Consider the following 6,069-nt stretch of genomic DNA (forward strand, 5'->3'; position numbering starts at 1 on the left):
AGATCACCGTCATGGATTTGCTAGGGGGTAAGTCTGTGATGAAATCCATGGAAATCACCTCCCACAGTCTGTTTGGAGTCGGCAATGGTTTCAGTAATCCGGGGGGGTGGGTTACCCTTACGTGGTTTACACATGATGCAAGTTTGGCAGGAGTGTACATACAGAGATAAATCTTTGCGCATGTGCGGCCACCAGAATTGTAGAAGGTGTCGCAATTTCACAAAACCTGTGTGGCCAGCCGGCTTAGATCCATGCACCAGTCCCATTACCTCCCCCCGCAACAGTTTTGGAACAAAAAGTTTTGTGTCCTTATACCAGCACCCGTTTTCCCCCAGCATTAAATCCCCCGCCACCTCCACTTCCTGTTTGTCCAGTTCCAAAAAGGCGGCAGCGAATTTGGCTTCCCATCCCCCAGGAGGGGCCCCCACCAGGGAGGTACGTTTAGCCTACCTCCATGTCGTCACCGCTCCGCCCAATTGAAAAGGCGTGAACATGGACTCTAGGATCTCCTCACGTCAGCTTTCATGCTGTGGGAGGCGGGACAAGGCATCCGCCAGCAAATTTGCTTTGCCTGGGAAATGGTGCAGGGTGAATTGAAACTTAGACAAAAAAAATCAGCCCACCGGAGCTGTTTGGTGTTTAGGTTCGAGATTCTTGTGATCTGTCCACACCTCAAACGGCCCCCTCGAACCAATGTCTCCACGTGGAGAGAGCTAGCCGGATTGCCCCTGCCTCCCTGTCCCAGACCGACCAATTCCGTTTGGTGTCGGTGAATTTGTGGGACACAAAGGCCAGGGGATGGAGTTTGCCATCAGCTCCTTCTTGCAAGATCGCACCGCCCATAGCAACGTCCGAGGCGCCCGTTTGCACCACAAACCTTTTAGTTTCATCTGGGTGCACCAGAATGGGTTTGGTGGCAAAAAGGGCTTTCAGTTTATCGAATGCCTCTTGGCATTCAGGGGTCCACAGCAGCTTAGCCCCCGGCTTAGTAGCCTCCAGTCCCCTCCCCTTTGTTTTCAGTAAGTCAGTAAGGGGCAAGCTCACCTGAGCAAAGTTCACCAGAAAATTTCTATGGAAATTTGCAAACCCTAAGAAACTTTGGAGTTGCCGGCGAGTTCTGGGGGCCTCCCACCCCAAAACGTCCTTTACCTTTCCCCGGTCCATTTCAGTGCCACGGGGGGAGATGTGATAACTCAGAAAGTCAATTTCCGTTTTATGGAACTCGCATTTTGACAGTTTGGCAAACAGTTTGTGCTTGTGCAAGTTTTTGAGCTCCTCTCTCACCAACTGCACATGAGAGGTCTTGTCGGGGGAGTACAGTAAAATGTCGTCCAAGTAGACCAGCACCTCCTTAAACAGGTGCTCGTGCAACACCTCATTTATTAAATTCATAAACACTCCAGGAACGCCCTGGAGACCAAATGGCATCACCAGGTATTCAAACTGTCCCAAAGGGGTATTGAAAGCGGTCTTAAATTCATCCCCTTCCCTTATGCGCACCTGAAAATAAGCGTCTTGCAAATCAAGCTTGGAAAAGATCTTCCCCTTAGCCACTTCAGCTAAGAGATCTTTGATTAGCGGCATAGGGTAAGCATTTGTAGAGGAGACAGCATTCAAAGCAAAGATAGCAGACATTGCATGTGGCTAGATAGGCTGGTGTACAGTGCTGGGGTGGAGCCAGTGATCATGGCACATGATAGCATCAATGATGTGAGGAAATCTAGTTGTGTGGTCCTGGGGGGGGGGGGATTTAGGCTGCTAAGCAGGAGACTCAAGGCCAAGGTAGCCTTCTCAGAAGTGGCGTCTGTTCCACATGCAGGGCCAGCTGGGCAGGCACAAATTAGGAGTTTCAACGCATGGATGAGACAATGGTGGAGGGAAGAAGGGTTTGTTAGGCACTGGGATGCTTTTTGGTACCAGAAGGACCCGTACAAAAGAGACAGCCTCCACGTGTCCCAAGAAGGAACCAGGTGGCAGTTTCTAAACTAAATCCTGGGGGAAAGATGACAGGATGAAATGCCTCTGGTTCAGGGTGGCTCATCTTTAAGAGATGAAGGGGTAGCTGTTACGGCTCTATAGGGAAACAGATTAGGACTGGCCACTGAGTGGGTAACAAACATATTGACTGCCTGACAGGAGGGAAGTTGCAGACCCCAACGTGTCTGGGGAAGTATAGAGGTTCATATGCAAGTGCTAGAAGTGTCTGGGTAAAATGGGGGGGGGCTGGAGTGCTTTAAGTGTCAGAGGAGAACACAGAACGAAGCTTGAGACGGATTCAGACCAACATGGCTGCCCACCTGAATCCATCTTCATAGAGGACAACATAGACATTGTGGCTGTTTCAGGCTGGGCGAGTGGGTGTCAACACGGCACATGAGGTTCAGCATGGGCAAGTGCAAAGTAATACACGCTGGAGCCAAAAATCCTAACTATAAATGTATGTTGATGGGGTCTGAACTGGCGGTAACTGACCAGGAGAGAGATCTTGGAGTTGTGATAGATAACTCACTAAAGGTGTCAACTCAGTGTGTAACTGCAATACAAAGAGCAAGTGCAATGCTTTTTCTTAGGAAGGGGATTTTAGGAATTATTAGGAAGGGTATTGAAAACAGATCAGCCAGTATCATAATGCCCCTGTATAATTCGATGGTGCAGCCTCATTTGGAGTACTGTGTACAGTTCTGGTCACCCTACCTCAAAAAGGATATTATAGCCCTGGAAAAGGTACAGCAAAGGGCAACTAAAATGACTGAGGGGATGGAACACCTTCCCTATGAAAAAAGGTTAAAGAAGTTGGGGCTTTTTTAGCTTGGAGAAATGAAGATTGAGAAATGATAGAGGTTTACAAAATTATGCACAGGATAGAGAAAGTAGAGAAAGAAGAACTTTTCTCCCTTTCTCACAATACAAGAACTCATGGTAGACTTAGAACAGATAAAAAGAAGTATTTCTTCACCGAAAGAGCAATTAACACATGGAATTCACTGCTGCAGGAAGTGGTGGCAGCTACAAGCATAGACAGCTTCAAGAGGGAGTTGGCTAAACATATGTGGCAGAGTGGCTATTAGCCACAATGTACCGACGGAACACTCTGTCTAGGGCAGTGATGCCCTGTATTTTGGGTGCTTGGGGGGCAACAGTGGGAGGGCTTCTGGAGTTCTAGCCCCACTGGTGGACCTCCTGGTAGCACCTGGGTTTGATCACTGTGTGACACTGAGTGCTGGACTGGATGGGCCACTGGCCTGATTCAACATGGCTTCTCTTATCCTTCCCAAACCAGAGAGCTCCCTCAGTCCTAGCCATGGCATTCTTTAGATGCAACTAAGTTGAGAGCAAATGCCATGCCTCAGGAAGGTGCCTTCTCATCCAGTTCTAAAAGCAGTGAGCTCAAAGGAAAGCCACAATGACAAAATGACCCAGCCTGGTCCCACCATCATCTCCACCAGCCTCTTGTGTTTCCACTACTCCTACAACCAGCTTCACATCTCCCATTCACATTCCCACCAGCAATCTTGAACGATGAAACAGCATAAATGGCTAAAGTCACATAATTCCCAAATGAAAAGGGCATTTATCAAAATAACAGTAGAAAAAGTTTGAAAAACTGGAACTGAGAAGATTTTTATAAAGTCTCTCTTCACCTTCATCTTGCAAAAATAGAGATCCTGTCCAAAGTAAAAGAATCCATAATCACACCGGATCTTTTCCAGGTCCCAAAAATTCTCCTCCAACACCTCCTGAGGTCTTGTCTGGTGATTTGTCTGAGTCCGAGTTCTCAAGGAAGAGTTCCAAGGCATCACCACCAGCGACACGCTTCACGGTCTCCCCTTTCGCTGCAAGGATCTCCTCAATGTTCCTTCACCATCCAGGAAGAAAGAGACACGTTACAATGAAGCCTAAGACCAAACACAGACTTGCTTCGCTTCAGCTCCTTGAGCTGTTTCCACACTTCTCAGTTCTGAAATTTCTGGGGCCTTGCAGGCAGTGTTCTCTCTAAGCTGAGTTAGTGTGAGCCAGCTCACAGTTTTTTAGCCTCTGGCTCACACATTTTCATCTCAACTCAGGGAGAATGGCACCAGAGCAAACTAATTTATGCAGTTGCCAAATCGCTCGCTCACAATTTTAATGCCAGCAGCTCACAAAGTAGAATTTTTGCTCACAAGACTCCACAGCTTAGAGGGAGCATTGCTTACAGGTTACCTTGTCAGGGCGGCAACAGGACTGAGTCATTCTCTCGCAGTTCCCTACCTGTACAATGCATGAAACAGCGGGAGCATGATGGGCACCAGGAGACCTAGACGGCTACACGAGGAGAAGGGCTTCTCCACGGGACATCCCATTGCAGCCAGCCGGATTGCTATGGAAACTACAATGCCTCAGTCTAAACTGGGAGGTGGCAGTTTCTTTTTGGGAGGCCAAGGCGTTGCCATATGGGTCCCTGTCGTGGGCCACAGGCCATTCTTCCACACTGGGACACCTGCGGCCCAGGGATCAGAGGTTACCTATCCTTGCTCTAAGGGTAAGAACATGCCAGCAGCAGTGCAAGCAAGTGGCAGGGGAACTCTTATGAGGCGGGTCTCAAAAGAAGGAGCAAATCTGCAGAGTCAAGATTGCCAGCTCACGGCAGCACATATATCGCACCAAAATTCAAGTTCTGTTCCAAACACAGGCTACAAGACCCATACTTAAAGAAGGCTACAAGACCCATACTACAACTTGCAGGCTACAAGACCCATACTTAAAGAAGTCCAGCAACATATTTTCCTTTTAAGGTCCAAGTTTTCAAATACCCAATACATCAGAAAGCACTGCAGGTGCAACTAGATTAATGGGTCTCCTGCCATTTCTGGAGTTCATAGCAGCAGCAGCAGAAGGAAGGCTGGGACAGAGACTGGGACCGTGGCTTCAACAGTCTCTTCTGGTACTAGTAAAAAGGCCTAAAATACAGTCCAGGTTTTATTAGTTAGTAGTACAGTTTTGTGATGTTTAGATCCTGCCTTTTTCCTGTTACACGACTTGTTTATTTAATCATTTCAGGAAACTTAAGTTAATTTTAAATCAATTTTTTTAAAGCAACACTGAATAATTCTTGGCTGGGAGAATACAAAATCACACCTGGAAAAAATAAATACAGTTCTTATCTCCTTGATCAGGAACCGGAGACCTGTTAAATCAGGGTCACCCTGGTGCTGAGAAATTTCACTCTGGCATTTGCCATTTCCAGCCCTTATTTTCTTGCCGTCTCTCTCAATGAGAAGGACGAACCTTATTCATCATTTCACATTACAATATATTTTGGTGTATGGCACTAAAAATACACATGCGTTGCCTGTTTATATGTTAAATTGACAACATTCAGTGGTGGTGGAATAGTTACTTTCTTAACCAGTTGCTTTCTATACTGGCTGTAATATTCAATCGAGTGGAGCTTTTAAAGCCGCAACAGAATTATTAGAAACAGGGGAGAGAGGTTAGGCCAGCAGTTAGTTTTCTGCTGTAGCCAGGGCAGCGAGGGCTAGCCAACCCTCTACTTATTTATTTATTCATTCACAACATTTACTTTATTTTATCCACTTAGATCTGTATCCCGCCCTACCCCAAAGGCTCTTTTAATAGACCTAAAAGAGGTCAGGATTAAAAGGATTAATAGGTCAGGATTAATAGAACCAAAAGAGGTCAGGATTACGTTTTGTGGCAGCAATAATTCGTTTTGCATATTTATCCTGATACTTTCTACCTGTGAGCCCCGTCAGTGTGGGTGAAATGACAAGCCCGTATTTCCTTGGGAAGGGTCCCTACAGATGCACCCCCTGCGCAGAGGAACTGCTCTCTAGCTAGCGCGACAGGCGGCCCCGCATCAAAGACTCTGCACACAAGAAAGATGTTTCAGGAGAGGCTTCTCCGCTGGAAATCCTGGAAAGGGCCTGGAGGGGGGGATCCCCGCCCTCCCCCCCCTCCCCCCCAACTTCCCCACGGTCGCCCCTTCGGGGTCCCGGCAGTCCCGCTCCTTCCCTCCGGGGCGCCAGCCGGGCGGCCCCGACGCCCCCCCCCCAACTTGCCGCGGGGCCC

The sequence above is a fragment of the Gekko japonicus genome, unplaced genomic scaffold (genome assembly GCF_001447785.1).
Source record: "Gekko japonicus isolate JY-2015 unplaced genomic scaffold, Gekko_japonicus_V1.1 scaffold867, whole genome shotgun sequence".
Lineage (NCBI taxonomy): Eukaryota > Metazoa > Chordata > Lepidosauria > Squamata > Gekkonidae > Gekko > Gekko japonicus.